General features: G+C 39.5%; 1 protein-coding gene across 2 annotated transcripts in view; it reads right to left on the bottom strand.

Moving 5' to 3' along the window:
* Nucleotides 1–15831, bottom strand: part of SCFD2 (sec1 family domain containing 2) — a 430377-nt gene that overhangs the window by 198760 nt on the left and 215786 nt on the right. The window lies entirely within an intron of this gene.

Genomic DNA, 15831 nt, shown 5'->3' on the forward strand with positions numbered 1-15831 from the left:
AGAAATTAAAACCTTTTACAGCACAAGAAGGTAGGGATATAGGTAAAGACTCAAAATGAATAGCTTAGTCTTCAAAAATGAGATCTTTTTTTTTTTTTTTCAAGTCCAAGTTCAAAATGTTAAATTTAACAGATTAAGGGGAGAGACATGGCCATGACAATAATTGAGGGGTTTGTGTTTGTGAGTGTAGAGCATAAATTAGGTCAGGATATTCGCAGTAATAGCTGTAATAATACCTAATTGCAGTATCTAACATTTATTGAATGCTTACTATCAACCAGGCAATTTGCGTTCATTATCTGATTTAATTTTCACAACAACACTTTGAAGGTCTGCTATTAATCTCCATTTTACATATTAGGAAACTGATGCCCCAGGAGGGTAAGGAGCCTGCTGGAGGTCCCCAGGAGGATGTGACAGGATTCAGATTCCAACCCAGGCCTGTGAGGCTCCAGAGACATTTATCAATGCCATTCTCACGTGACCATCTCAGAGGCTTCCATCATGGGAGGGGGGTGATAGGCAGAAAGTGACACAGGCTCTCTGCCATGTTTACTTGAAGCATTTAAACGTCCACAGCTGGAGACCTATCCTTGGGAAAGGACGCCTGGGAGTCCCAGAGGTATGGAAAGTAATCTAAAAATAGGCCCATTATAAAACCACATATGAAGCTGTGTGGCAATTTCCTGTAAGGTATTCAACCCAGTACCTTCTAGAATAAAACAGAACCACCCTAGAGGAACCCACAAGATGTATCTGAAGAAATGACTGCCAATGGCCACATGCCAAAAAGAAAAAGAGAGAAAAGAAAACATTCAGATTCAACAGAATCTTATGGCAGACACATGGGTCCTGAAACAACCCATACCACACAACATATGAAATGCCCCAGCCAGCTGAATGCCAAGTGGTTTATTTTGGGCACATTGTGGACACAGTATACTTAGTGTAGCCTCCTAGGGTTTTGGGTATTAGAGTGTGTGCCATTTGCTTGGCCTCTCTCCCAATTGGCGGCAGTGCAAATGACCTCTGTGGCCACAGGAGACGATCCTCAGAAGAAGCACCAGCCTCTCAGAGACTCAGTGTGGTTCACTCCCAGGCCTGGTCCCTAAATGAAAAGGAAGAGGAATAAAGCACCCCTGGGTGAACGTGTGTATCCCTGGCACCTTTACCAAACTAGGTAGCCAGCTCTTTCCATGTTATTCCTCAAGTACTTTCCAAAACCAACATTTCCAGGGTGTCCTGCTATGCTGTAAGATAGCTAAAAAAAATGTTTTTTTCAGGTCATAGGGGAAGGCAAACAGACACATTTTTTACATTGACAGGCCTAGAAGAATAACAATGCATGGCCTGTATTACACAATGGGGCCTTGTATTTTTACAGCTAAGCTGCATTAAAATACAGCCAGTGGGCCCAGACTAAATCAATTTAATGACCTCAGGTGAGGACCCTAGAGATGTCCATTCTGAGAGCAACTCTTGACTGTGCAGCTTCAGCTGTGGTGATTGGGCCCCATCAATGTCTCTAAAATGTTAATGTGAAATGTATGTTTTAGGCCCAAAGAAATGACAGTTCCTGGACTTAAGGAAAGGAGAAATAGTTGATTTTATTTTTTTTTTTTTTTTTTTTTTTTTTTTTTTTTTTTTTTATGTACAGAAGTCAGTTATTTACATGTTCTTACTTACAGTTTTACAAGAAATAGTTGATTTTATAGGGAAGCGTTGATTCTGTTTTAGTTACAGCAAGGAGACTTACATCGGAGTTCCTGTTGTGGCTCAGCAGAAACAAATCTGACTAGCATCCATAAGGATGCAGGTTCAATCAGTGGGTTAAGGATTTGGCATTGCCATAAGCTGTGGTGTAGGTCACAGATGTGGCTTGGATCCCACATTGCTGTGGCTGTGACGTAGGCTGGCAGCTGCAGCTCTGATTTGACCCCTAGCCTGGGAACCTCCAAATGCCATGGGCACAGCCCTAAAAAGACATGAAAAGAAAAAAAGAGAGAGAGAGAGAGAGACTTACATCTAATATGTTTTCTAAATGTTATTCAATTAAATTGTATAACTGTATACAAACAATAATTTGAACAGTAACAAATAGTGTGACCTATCCTGACTCCCTCCTAGAGACAGATTTTCCATAATATATTGCTTCTTCCTAATTGTTAGCTTCTTTTATAATGAACCACTTTTACCACTAATAATTTATTGCTATACTTTCATGTCTTTCAGTTTTAGATTCTTGTATATATTGGAACACAGTGATGAGAGAGAATGAGAACAAGAGGGCTGAGTGGGGAGACTAAAGGATGGAGGAGAAAGAGAAATAATGAGGACACAGAAGGAGCTATTGGGAAGAGGAGGAAAGTTGAGTTCAGATGAGAAAGACAAAAAAAATATCAAGGTCAGGGGGCTTGTTCCCTAATACAGGGAGAAAGGACATGCATTCAAGGCTGGGAGGGAAGGAACCTAGAGCCCTCTCATTAGTTTCCCAATGCAGTTGAGCATCAAAATGAAGTCAAATATACCTCATGCTGTGTTAGCGGCCAAAAAGTAAAGTTACCAACAGTAAGGTTGGGGCAATACAGAGACTGGCAGGAACTCGACCCCACCTTACTGAAGTGGGGGGCAGCTTAGAGGGTAGGAAGGCACTGAGCATGCTGGGCACAAGCCATCTCTGGAATTCAAGCAAGGGTATCTCTCCTGCATCCTCAGCACCTAACTTCCCTGTGTAACTAAGGCAGTTAGATAAAATCTGACCATTCAGCAGGTAGTTAAACTTATTACTAATTCAGCTCATCACAAATCTAGTTACAAATCTGATGATTTTAACGGTCTACTTTAAAAAACAATGTTAAGGGAGTTCTCATCGTGGCACAGTGGTTAACGAAGCCGACTAGGAACCATGAGGTGGCGGGTTCGATCCCTGCCCTTGCTCAGTGGGTTAACGATCCCGCCGTGAGCTGTGGTGTAGGTCGCAGACATGGCTCGGATCCTGTGTTGCTGTGGCTCTGGAGTAGGCTGGCAGCTGCAGCTCTGATTCGACCCCTAGCCTGGAAACCTCCATATGCCGCGGGAGTGGCCTAAGAAATGGCAAAAAGACAAAAAAAAAAAAAAAAAAAAAAAGTTAAGATAAAGACAGCGATTTTAGTATTCCATACTATTAAATAGATTAAATAAGAGTCCTATTTCGTTTCTCAATAATACTTTACTGGTATGTTTCCAGGTAATTGTGTGGAACAGAGCAAGAGATTCAGCTATTTTAAGAAAAGTTCTGCATTAATGTGATATTTAGTATGACAAAAATAATGGATGTTTTAAATATACAAGTCAGACAACCAACCACACAGAGAGTTGGCAGTGTCTTCAGTTCAAATCTGCATAATATTCCAGAGAACAAGACGGTTTTAAAAACATGCAGAATTTTGATGGACTGACTGCACATTGGGGTCACCTGGAGAGCTCTAAAACTTGATATTCCCAGGTCACATCCAGGGCAATGGCTTTAGAATCTCTGGAGTTGAAATCAGGTACAAAGAGTTTTAAAACTCAGGAGTTCCCATCATGGCTCAGGGGAAACGAATCCGACTAGGAACCATGAGGTTGTGGGTTCGATCCCTGGCCTCACTCAGTGGGTTAAGGATCCAGCATTGCTGTGAGCTGTGGTGTAGATCGCAGATGCAGCTCGGATCCAATGTTGCTGTGGTGTAGGCTGGCAGCTATAGCTCCAACTGGACCCTAGCCTGGGAACCTCCAAATGCTGCGGGTGTGGCCCTAAAAAAGAAAAAAAAAAAAAAAAAGAGAGAGCGAGAGAGAGAGAGAGAGTTTTAAAACTCAAGTAATTCCAATTTGCAGGTCCAAAACTAGTGCCACAAAGGAAAGCAAGACTGTCCCTACCACTCTGCCCTTAACAGACTCTTGTGGCTGCAAGCTGCCACTCTACCTTCTTTTAGCCCACATCTGGAATCTTATCTAATACCAGTTTGGATGTTTGCCTCCCCAAAGAAACAAACAAACAAACAAATCTGTGAATAAAATGTCTTTTGTATGGTCCACAACAGTATAACAGATATTTCAGAATACTTGTACATAAGAGTAACAATAATATTAGCAGTTTTTAATCGTCAATTGAACTACTTGCATACGCGAGGTCTTGGGCTGGCTATATCCTCCCACAGCTGTTAAAGGAAGGGATCATTAGCCCCGTTTTATAGATGAAGAAACCTAGCAAAGGACTGAGCCAGCAGCTGGAACTACCATGGCCCTGGCCTGACAACCTCTTGCCTCATCCTATCTTCAAAGCAACCCTATGGAGTAGATATTTTAGAGGTGAGGAAGCTGAAGTTCAGAGACGGGACCTCTCCCGGGGTGCTGTAAGTGCCAAGTGACAGAGTGGGTGTGGACTCTGGTTATGCCTGACTTCAGAGCCTGACTGATCACTTAAACACTAACTTAAGAGAGTTCCCATTGTGGCTCAGTGGGTTAAGAACCTGACTAGTATCCATGAAGATGTCCCTGGCCTTGCTCAGTGGGTTGCCATGAGCTATAGTGTAGGTCGCAGATGTGGCTCAGATCCCGCATTGCTGTGGCTGTGGTATAGGCCAGCAGCTGCAGCTCTGATTTGACTCCTAGCCTGGGAACTTCCATATGCTTCGGGTGCAGCCCTAAAAAAGGACAAAACAAACAAACCCTAACTTACAAGCTAAGCAGAGCCCAGTTTACTCATTGCCATTTTGCAAATGCCTTGAGGTAAAATCTCCTTTTCTTTTTCCTGACTGGCTGGGAAGGAGTAATCTACAGGCCCCCGCTTTGCACACAGCCCTGTTTCAAAAATTGACTCAACTCTAGGCTCCTCGACATGATAAGAGGTTGGCTGACATGATTTTAGTTATTCTCAGTACCAACTTACTGCCCTTGCAATTGTGCAATCTGAAAATTTATGCATTAAGAAATTTCTAGAGCTACAGTAACTGGATAAAGTAAATTCTTCTTTTTTTTTTTTTAGGGTACAGTTGATTTACAGTGTTGAGTCAATTTTTTGCTGGCATAGTGACCCAGTCTATTGATATATATGTATATATGTATATACACACACACACACATTCTTTTTCTTATCCCATCTTCCATTATGGTTTATCCCAAGAGATTGGATATAGTCCCTGTGGCTGCACAGTAGGGCCTCATTGCTTATCCATTCTAAATGTGATAGTTTGCATCTTACTAACCCCAAATATCCCATCCATCCATCCCACTCCACCCACCCTTGCCCCGGCAACCACAGGTTTGTTCTCTATGTCTATGAGTCTGTTTCTGTTTTCTTTCTTTACATGAAAAGAGTAACACCTCGTACCAAAAGGGTTCTTGGATGCATCTGGTCTAATTTTCTCATTTGTTTACAAATGGGGACACTGAGGTCCAAAAAAATGATTCCTTCAAATGAGCCACCAATTTTTTTTCCATAATACATAGACCAAGACAATATGCCCTGCTCATTGGATGTGGAATTAATGAGGAACACAGAAGTTTAAAAAAAGAAATTAAACATTGTAGAGTTAGATCACAGCGCTAAGGAACTAGAGGCCCAGTTAATTCCACTTCCTTCCAAGGACTTCTCCTATGAAAAAGATATTGTGCTCTGTATTATTGGAAAGCTATCACGGGGAAGAGCCATTTGGCTTAGGGACCTCATAATGCGCACATGTGGCATGATCTGTCATTTGTCTTTTTCGTTCTCATTCTCTCCCATGAGTACACAGGGGGTGACCTGTCATGTGCTGTCACAATAGACTGAACACAAAAGGAGAGAGAAGAATCTACCTGTCTCTTATTGACCAAGACATTAAAGAAACTTTCATAAACTTAAAACAATACTACTCATGACATATATATTTTTTGGTTTGTTTTTGAAAATATAGTTATGTTTTGTAAAGATATGTTTGCTTCCACAGTTTTATATGATACTATGTTAACACATAATGAATTTATTATTGTACGGTTTAGTTTCTAATAGATAAACAGTAGTAAATAAAACATATACAAAAAAAAGCTTTTGGGGCTTCTGAATTCTTTATAAGAATATAAAGAGGTCCCAAGGAGCATAAAGCTAAGAACTACTGCTTTACCGGGCCATAACATCTAGACTGAGCTATGAATTCAGAAGTTATCCCATAATTATTCTAAGTAGCAAAAATAAACTGTATTTATTTTTTGGTTAAACACATTAACCAAGTGCTTTTACACAAATAGCAAATACTAGAAAAATCAATAATGAAAATATAAATATTTGAAACATGCAATAGTTTTTGTAAGCCAGTTTACATTTCTCTATTTTTATTTTATTTTATTATTTTATTTTATTTTTTGTCTTTATAGGGCCGCGCTCACAGCACATGAAGGTTCCCAGTCTAGGGGTCAAATTGGAGCTGTAGCCAGCAATACCAGATCTGAGCCGTGTCTGTGACCTACACCACAGCTCACGGCAACACTGGATCCTTAACCCACTGAGCAAGGTCAGGGATCAAACCTGCATCCTCATGGATACTAGTCAGATCTGTTTCCACTGAGCCATGATGGGAACTCCCTCTCTATTTTAAATGTGCTAAGAGCTTAAAAGTATTAGGCCTTTCTTGAGTTTGGAACATCCCTTAGTAAAACAAACAAACAAACAAACAAACAAAACTACAAGAGATTGAATTCTTAGGTTTGGCATTGCCAACACTAATGGCTCATATTCACTGAACATGTATTCTGTGCCAGGCCCGTTTCTGTTTTCCACTTGTTCTCTCATTGAGTCCTCACATCAATACCAGAGGATGGCTTGTCTGAGGTCATCTTCTGGTCATCTGCCAAAGCCATCATGGGGCTACCCAGGTAGCCTATCTCCAGAGCCCCAACTCTAAACCTCTGCATGGACCACTGTGACATATCCAGTCCACTCCTGGGTTAGGAACCTTCCTCTCCTACTTGCTAGATTAGAAGGCATTGTGAGTGCAAAGGACAGCAGAAATACAATTCAGAAAGGCTCGTATGTGTATTACAGGAAGTGGATGAAGAGTCTAAGGTTCTGCCTTCTGTTGCCTTTATATTGTGGGTTTCTTTAGGGCAGAGTTGTGCTCATTGGAGTTGTGTTATTTATTCATTTGGAAAATAATACCCTATGTGTGAAGTGCTTCAGGGCTGGGAGATCAGATGGTAGTTTTTAAGGATTTTTTCTCCCCGGGGAGGCGTGTGTCACAAGAAATTCTCATAAAGGCAATATGTCCCCCTATTTCCTTGTTGTAAAGCCAACTGCCTTACTCAGTTCTTCAGCACTTTAAAAGGAAATGTGAGACGAGTAGACAATGATACAAGAATGACAATAGGTCACTTTTCCCAAATGCACATTTGGACAGATGGGTGACAGAGCCAGCTGGCCTGATGTTATTATACCCAGATGTGGCACAGCTTTTAATCCAGGGAAATCTGCTATTGGGTGAGTTAAGATGTATATTATTATTATTGTAATTATAAAATACAACATATAACACTATCGGCATCATCATTAGTAGCGGTAATCTCTCACGGAAGAGTTCTCTTTGTTTCCACCAGGCTCCCTGCTCTATACAGACAACAGCCAATTTGGAAATTTCCCCCTACATTTCTGCTCAAATGCAAATCCTAGTTTTCAGAGAACTAAGAATGACAGGTACTCATTGCTTAAGCATCTTAACAGACTCCTTAATAGCAAAAATATTATTTCTAGGCAGATGGGGAACTCAGGGGTGGGGAGAATGGTATTCTGATTAATAAAATTAGGAGCTCTCCCTACTTGTGTTTTTAAAAATTTACCCAAATATTACAATTTTTATGCTACCACAATATAATGTAATCGCGTTAGAAATTACGATTCAACTGTGGCACACATGGAAAAAAAAAAGTATTTTCACTTCAACTGAGAGGAGATGCAATATCACATGTGCGATTAGACACAAGAAAACCTGCTCTGTGAGGGCGCTCCAGGGATTTTGTCTCTTGAGTAACAAGACTGCTATCATTACACGGAACCCATATAATTTAATAGGTGTTCAGTGATAGGAAAACACTATTACCAATGTGAAAAAACCCTGGCCTACCAAGAAAAGAATCATTCATCTAGTAATTTCCTGAGTTTTTTGTTTTTGTTTTTGTTTTTTCCCCACATTGAAATGACAAAATGAAAGTTTCATTTACAAAAATATATGTTCAGGAGTTCCTGTTGTAGCTCAATGGAAATGAACCCCATTAGTACCCATGAGGAAGCAGGCTCAATCCCTGGTTTCAATCGGTGGATTAAGGATCTGGTGGTGTTGCCGTGAGCTGTGGTGTAGGTCACAGATGCAGCTGAGATCCCGCCTTGCTGTGGCTGTAGCGTAGGCTGATAGCTGCAGCTCTGATTCCACCCCTAGCCTGGGAACTTCCATAGGCCACAAATGAGGCCCTAAAAAGCAAAAAAATATGAAATAAAATAAAAAAAAAATGTTCATACTTAAAATATGGAAGCCCAGAGTCCTAATATAATAGGAGCTTAACGTAGTGAAGATTAATTTAGCAATTTCATCTTCTTCACAATTAGAAATAATATTCGGAACAATGTTTTTATTTGCCTTTATTCATAATTTATTTGTGAATACTGATTTTATGACTTTCAAGTTAAATCTATAAAACTATATAATTAATTTTTTTATATTAGAAATTTGATGAAAAAAAAATCAGCGGTTTTTCTGCATTTATCCCCCAGGACAACAATCCTCCAAAGCTAATGAGAGAGGTACAGTTCCACATAATACATTTAAAATAATAATTCCAATTTTATGAAAAGGGAAGGAAAGAGAGAGATCTGATTTCACTTTCACAAATTTATCCAATGATCCTTAGGACCAAATACTATAACCCTCTTTAACAGATAAGCAAAGTGAAGCTCAGAGAGGTGAAGTCCTCGCCCAAAGTCTCCAATCTAATAAACAGGGAAACTAGGATTCAAACTCCTCCTGTCTGGCTCCACGACAATACTGCTTCTCTTGTTAACTGAGAAACTACGATAACCACAAAACTACATAACATGAGTAAGAGTCACTTTTGTTTGATGAAGGCGCCCGGAATGTATTCAAGGGCTCTTCATCCCAAATGACTTTCTTAATCACTAAAAGTAGATTTACTTGATTAAATTAACGCTCCAGGACCACCCCAGATGAATAAAAGCAGCTTTGGAAAAAGGGCTCCCATGGCAAATTGTTTATCAGAATTTTATTCTAGCATCAGCTGTCTATCCTGTATCTTCTATCGTTTGTGGCTAATTTCAAAAAGAACTGCAGTTTCACACTCTCTTTTCCTTCCTTCCTTAACAAGTTTGTTCTTTATGTAAAATATCAGTGTTATCTCAATTTTACCTTCGCCCTTTAGCAACAGCTTCCAGCACATCCATTTTTTTTGGTCTTTTTTTTTTTTAATTATAATTGATTTGGAGTTCCCGTTGTGGCTCAGTGGTTAACGAATCCAACTAAGAACCATGAGGTTACGGGTTCGATCCCTGGCCTTGCTCAGTGGGTTAAGGATCCAGCGTTGCCATGAGCTATGGTGTAGGTTGCAGACGTGGCTCGGATCTGGTGTTGCTGTGGCTCTGGCGTAGGCCAGCAGCTATAGCTCCGATTGGACCCCTAGCCTGGGAATCTCCATATGCCGTGGGTGCAGCCCTAGAAAAGGCAAAAAGACAAAAAAAAAAAATTATAATTGATTTACAATGTTGTGTTAGTTTCAGGTGTAAAGTGATTCAGTTAAAATTGAATATATGTGTGTGTGTATATATGTATATATATGGAGATACTTTTTCAGATTCTTTTCCATCATGGATTACAAGATATTGAGTATAGTTCCCTGTGCTATATAGTAAATTCATTGGTTTTCTGTTTTATATATACCAGTAAGAATCTGTTACTCTCAAACTCCTTATTATCCCTACCCACCCCCTCTCTTTGGTAACCATAAGTTTATTTTTCAAGTCTGTAAGTGTATTTCTATTTTGTAAATAAGTTTATCTGTATCATTTTTTTTTTTTTAGATTCCACATATAAGTAGTATCATGTGGTATCTGTCGTTCTCTGTCTGACTTACTTCACTCAGTACGATAATCTCTAGGTCCATCCATGTTGCAATGAATGGAATTATTCACTCTTTTATGGCTGAGTAATATTCCATTGCTTATATGTACCACATCTTCTTTACCCCTTCATCTTCTGGTGGAAATTTAGGTTACTTCTCAATACATCCATTTTTGATCAAACACTTGAAGCAGTGGGAAAAAATGCTATTAAAAAAACTTCTAACAATGTCATGGTGATACAAATGAAATTATGGAAACTGCAAATGAAGGAAGGATTTTATTACTTGGGCAGATGTCCCAAAGACAGAGGTGAGCTCGCATATGCCTCCTTTTTAAAACCAGAAGCAGCATTATTTACTTTCTATGTCAGTCTAGATCACTGAAGGTCTTTGAGAGCAGATGTGAGACAGTAAGGCATAATGGCTGAGGGTGAAGACTCCTTTAGTGAACAAGCTCCTCTGCAGAAGATGCCCTAAAGCCATGAAGTGTGACATTATTTATGTGGAAAAAGAAACATCCATAGTCTTAAAATATACCCCTACGAAGTTTGATTTCTAGCCCCATCATTTACTATATCTGAGACCGCAGGCAAGTTTCTTAACTCACTTGAGCTTTAATTTCCTCATCTGAAAGACAGGCATTAAAAAGGCACAGATTTCATAGGGTTAAATGACATAAGCCATGTAAAGTAGTTAGTTTAGTGCTTTGCATATAGAAAATGCTCAAGAAATTATTATTTTTAATTAAAATATTATTAATTTGGGGGCCATCTGTAATTTTCCACTGGGACGAATGCTTCTAGAAGCTTACTATGTAAGCACATTTCTTTTGAGAAAATAGCCAATTAGTTTTTCCAACAATTACAGAAAGCAAAAAAAAAAAAGTAGGGGGGGAGAAACGGAGAAACAATCAGAAAAATATACAGAAAGGGAGGGGAGAGAACTCTAGTCATGGCAGCAGATACCTTGAGAGTATAAGGGAAACTTTCAGCAAAGGATGATCTCAGTCAAATAATTATTACACAGAGTTCCCATTGTGATGCAGCAGAAATGAATCTGACTAGTATCCATGAGGATGCAGGTTCACCCCTTGCCTCACTTGCTCACTTGGTGGGTTGGGAATCTAGCATTGCCGTGAGCTGTGGTGTAGGTCGCAGATGTGGCTTGAATCTGGTGTTGCTGTAGCTGTGGTATAGGCCATCAGCTGGAGCTCTGATTCGACCCCTACCCCGGGAACTTCTATATGCCGTGTGTGACCCTAAAAAGCAAAACAAAAAAACAAAAAACAAAACAAAAAAACCATATATATATATACACACACACACATACATTTGTGTATGTATTACACAAACGACCAGCATATAATTAGCAGTGGTCATAAATCACTTATACTAGTTAGCATAGTAAATTCAATGAGGCTTCAATGAAGTTAGGAATATCTATACCATATATAATTTTTTTTTTTCTCTTTTAGGGCCACATGGGCAGCATATGGAAGTTCCCAGGCTAGGGATCAAATCAGAGCTGCAACTGCCAGCCTACACCACAGCCACCGCAATACCAGATCTGAGCCATGTCTGTGACCTAAACCACAGCTCATGGCAACACCAGATCCTTAACCTACTGAGCGAGGCCAGGGATCAAACCTTCATCCTCATGGATACTAGCCGGGTTTGTTACTGATGAGCCACAAAGGGAACTTCTAACCATATATAAATTAATTCATGGATACAGACTAGTGAAACAACCTGGGGAAAAGGATAGCACAGATAAACTTTGGTCTAAATATAAAAGGGGAATCTGGAAAGAAATGATTGCTTCCACTACAAGAACACTTATGATACAAATAATAAGTCAGATGGCAGATTAAGAGAAAGCATGGAAAGCCTCTGCAATCCTGCTGAGAAATTACCTTAGCAAATAATACTAATACTCTGGTAATACTCTGGGTCATCTACTAGATTTTATTGTTTTTCTTAAACTATAGTCATATTTAAAGACCTTAATTGTTATTCTGCTTTCATACTAGTAATATCACATTTCAAAGTATGTCATAGTATCTTTTAGGTTGACATTATTCAAAAACATTACCACTCTACGGCAAAATTTTTTGTCTAGCAAAGTAATTTCATGGTGATTTTTTTTCTCTTTCCATTTGGTTTCTGTTACTCTATCTTATCAAAATAGAGTTTGGTTTCTTTCTAACTTAAAAAAAATCAAATACACATAATGCTTCCTGTTACCATTCTACTACTTTACTGTATGTTTTGTCATTTTTCAACAGTTTTAACACATGCACAGTACAACTCTATACACTGGAGAAATGAATAAGGTTGATGATTGAAGGTTTAAAAACAAAAATGATCAACTGAGCCCTTGAATAAGAACACCATATGTTTTCCATCCATTTTCTTGCTACTGTATTCATTGAAGAGCTCCTATAAGAATAAACCTGTAAGGAACATGAACTTGTGACAAGACCAGACAGAATATTCTGGAACTGTGCTTTGAAGTAAATTCATTCCCTTAACATCAAGAGATTTAATACTACCCTTTCACCATGAAAATAATCACAGATGAATGGTCTGACCAGGACTCATTGTCTTTGAAGTTCTCTAAATTTGAGCATTAAAAATAGTGCTTGACATAACTCTTTACCTTATCAAAAAATTACAAAGAAAATAACTTGCGGGCAAAGCGCAATCCAATTTGGCTTGTACCTAAAATCAAAGCTGTAACATTAAGCAAAATTAAGAAGTGTATGAGAATCATGTTATTAAGACAACCTAAATTTGAGAGCCTGACCTTTGGTGCTTATTTTACATGATCAAGGTGACGAAGTAACTGCTGGGTGACATCGGCCATTTAGCAATCAAAATCAGAACAATCAGTATGTGTACTCTTCCTTGTGACCATTTTATGATTCATGTTCAAATTCTATACCAGAAAGTACAGCTGTGAAAACAAATTTTATAGTGAAGCAAAACACAAGAAAATGAATATCCCAGGTTCAGAGGAATATTTGCTTGCACCTGGATGAGTCTTTTGGTGGGGCGGGTGGCGGCGGGGGGGTGGGGTTGAGAGTCACAGCATTACAAACTGAAGGCTTTTCTCAATACTCTAGTAGCCCCCTTCCAGACAGTATTAGAAAAGCTTTAGCACATGCTGTTCCTTATGTCTGGAAAACCCTTCATGCTCCCTGCATCATTCACTCAACCTATCTATCCTTCAGGTCTCAGGTGAAGTGTTACTTCCTTGTGGATGTCTAACCTGACTTCCCAGATTCAATGCTCCTATAAGAGGGTACCTCTCCTCCATTGCACTTGCCACAGCTTCAACTTTACCTTTTTGTGTGTGGTTATTTGATCAGCTCCCTCTCATTAAACTATATGCTCATGAGGGAAAGGGGGGCCAATGCTTGTTCTCACCTTGTAGCCCTAGAACCTAGCACAGAGGTGGGCACAGAATAGATGTCTCATGCATGTTTATGGAATGATGAAAGGGAAGAAGTAATACTAGCTTGTTGGTAAGGCAGTTACTCATGGCGGGTTAGGTTAAAATGATGACTAGAGTTCTATCCCAGGGCAAGCATAGGAGAGTGGAACCCTCCCCCATCTTATTTGACTCCCTTCTACCTTTTTCCCTCTTTCTTCTCCCTATAGCCTCATGCCACTGAGAACACACAACAGGATTTTCAGGGTTAGGATGGAGATCTCAATACTACATATCACAGCCTTCGAGCCATCTTTACACACTTAACTCACTCTGGACCTCACACCTTCTTTTTGGTCAAGATGGTTGGTAGTCATTGATACTTACACTTCACTAAGGGCTTTCTGGAGGTGGATCTTAACCAAAAGAGTGGCTGTAATGGCACTGTGGCAAACCTTCCCAGCAGGCATGTGCATTGAATTGATTTCAGAGTAGGGCCACTGATGACAGACCCCTGAGGACAGGGGTCATCACCAACTCCTACAGGAATCCAGGGGGTAAAGAGTCTGCTTTGTTCTAGAGTTTTGCTTGTGGCTCAGCAGAAATGAACCCAATGAGTATCCATTAGAATGCGAGTTCGATTCCTGGCCCAGCTCAGTGGGTTAAGGACCTGGCATTGCCGTGAGCTGTGGTGTAGGTCACAGATGTGGTTCGGATCCTGCGTTGCTGTGGCTGTGGGGTAGGCCAGCAGCTGTAGCTCCGATTGGACCCCTAGCCTGGGAACCTCCAAACTTCCATATGCCTCGGGTGCAGCCCTAAAAAAAGTAAAAAAAAAAAAAAAAAAAAAAGTCTTCTTTGTTCTATAGCAAGGAGGGGAAGGTAGCTGATAGAGTCTGAGGTTAATGAAACCAAGAAGAGTCAGTCAGAGGGAGATGGCCAGATTCTTGGATCCTAACAGTCCACAGAGGACTCAGTGAGCCCTCTCGGTTTTCCAGACCACAAGCCAGAACCCTCTTGCTCATAAACACTGCCCTATAGCTTGTTAAACTCAAGTTTTAATGTAATATGTGCTTAGTGACATAACCTGAGATGGTGAGGCTAAGTAGAACAAGTGTAAAGGGGCTTTAAAAGTTTTTGTCTATATATTTTAGTTTTAGAGAGTTTTTGGATTTAGAAGAAAACTGAACATGAAGTACAGAGAGTTCCCCTATCACCCTCTGCCCTCTCTCCAAAGTTTCTAAAGTGTCATTTAAAAAAATATAGAATTTAACTGCCAGAAATAAAATGTTCTAAAAATATGTCCCCTTTGTTTCATGTTAATTGCCACATTTTGTATTTTAATAAGGATCAACAGTAATCAACCTATTTTCTAATAAATCTATTTTAAATGAGTTTCTAGTGTATTTCAGAAGTAGAAATGTTAATGAATATTGAAGAAAGGAAGGAAGTTAGGGAGGGAGGATGAGGAAGGAAGGAAGGAAGAAAGGAAAATTCAAACACAATCCTTTCACTCAAAGGTAACTACAAAACGTTTATTAATATATATCTTTCCATGCTTTTTCCTGTGTATACATTTTTAATTTTTAAAAACAAAAAACTAGGATATTAGGCATATTATTTTGGTTAAACAGATGATAGTTATCCACACATTGGAGCATCCTGGTCATCTTTGCACTTTATTAAATATGCTTCAACATTATTGTTAATGGTAGCCTAATATTCCATTTTAAATGCATAACCACCATTTATTTAACCAATGTCTCCTAGCTTTGGATATTCAATATTGATTTGTAAGACCACAAGCATCTATTTTCCCAAATTCACTCTTTTATACATCTTTAAAGAATGGCACTTTGTAGTATGAAAAACCAGTGCAAGGAAACACTAGACAATTTGTTTTAATCTTTAAACAAGATACTAGTGTTGGCAAGGCGGGAAAGAAGAAAAGCTCTTCCTACGACCCTTGTTTAACTTTAGACAGATGTGCACGGTTCAAGGCCAGCAAAGTGATAAATAGGTTTTGGCAGCTCACTCTCCCTACCTTGAGTAGTATTACAGTGTGTCATTGGAGTGGATCATTTGGAGCCGGAAGCCAAGGACACTGTGTGGTGTTCTCCCAGGATAAATTCACAGATACCTCATAGAAGGCTTTGGCAGGATGCTCAGTATGCACAGAGAAGCATAGAAAGTGGCTTTATTTTAAGACTCAGATTCAGCTGAAGGATCCGCTAGGGAATCCAGAGAAGGGAATGCCTGGGCTTGGGTTAAAAGAGCTGGTTTATTCTT

This window comes from Sus scrofa, chromosome 8 (genome assembly GCF_000003025.6).
Source record: "Sus scrofa isolate TJ Tabasco breed Duroc chromosome 8, Sscrofa11.1, whole genome shotgun sequence".
NCBI classification, from domain to species: domain Eukaryota; kingdom Metazoa; phylum Chordata; class Mammalia; order Artiodactyla; family Suidae; genus Sus; species Sus scrofa.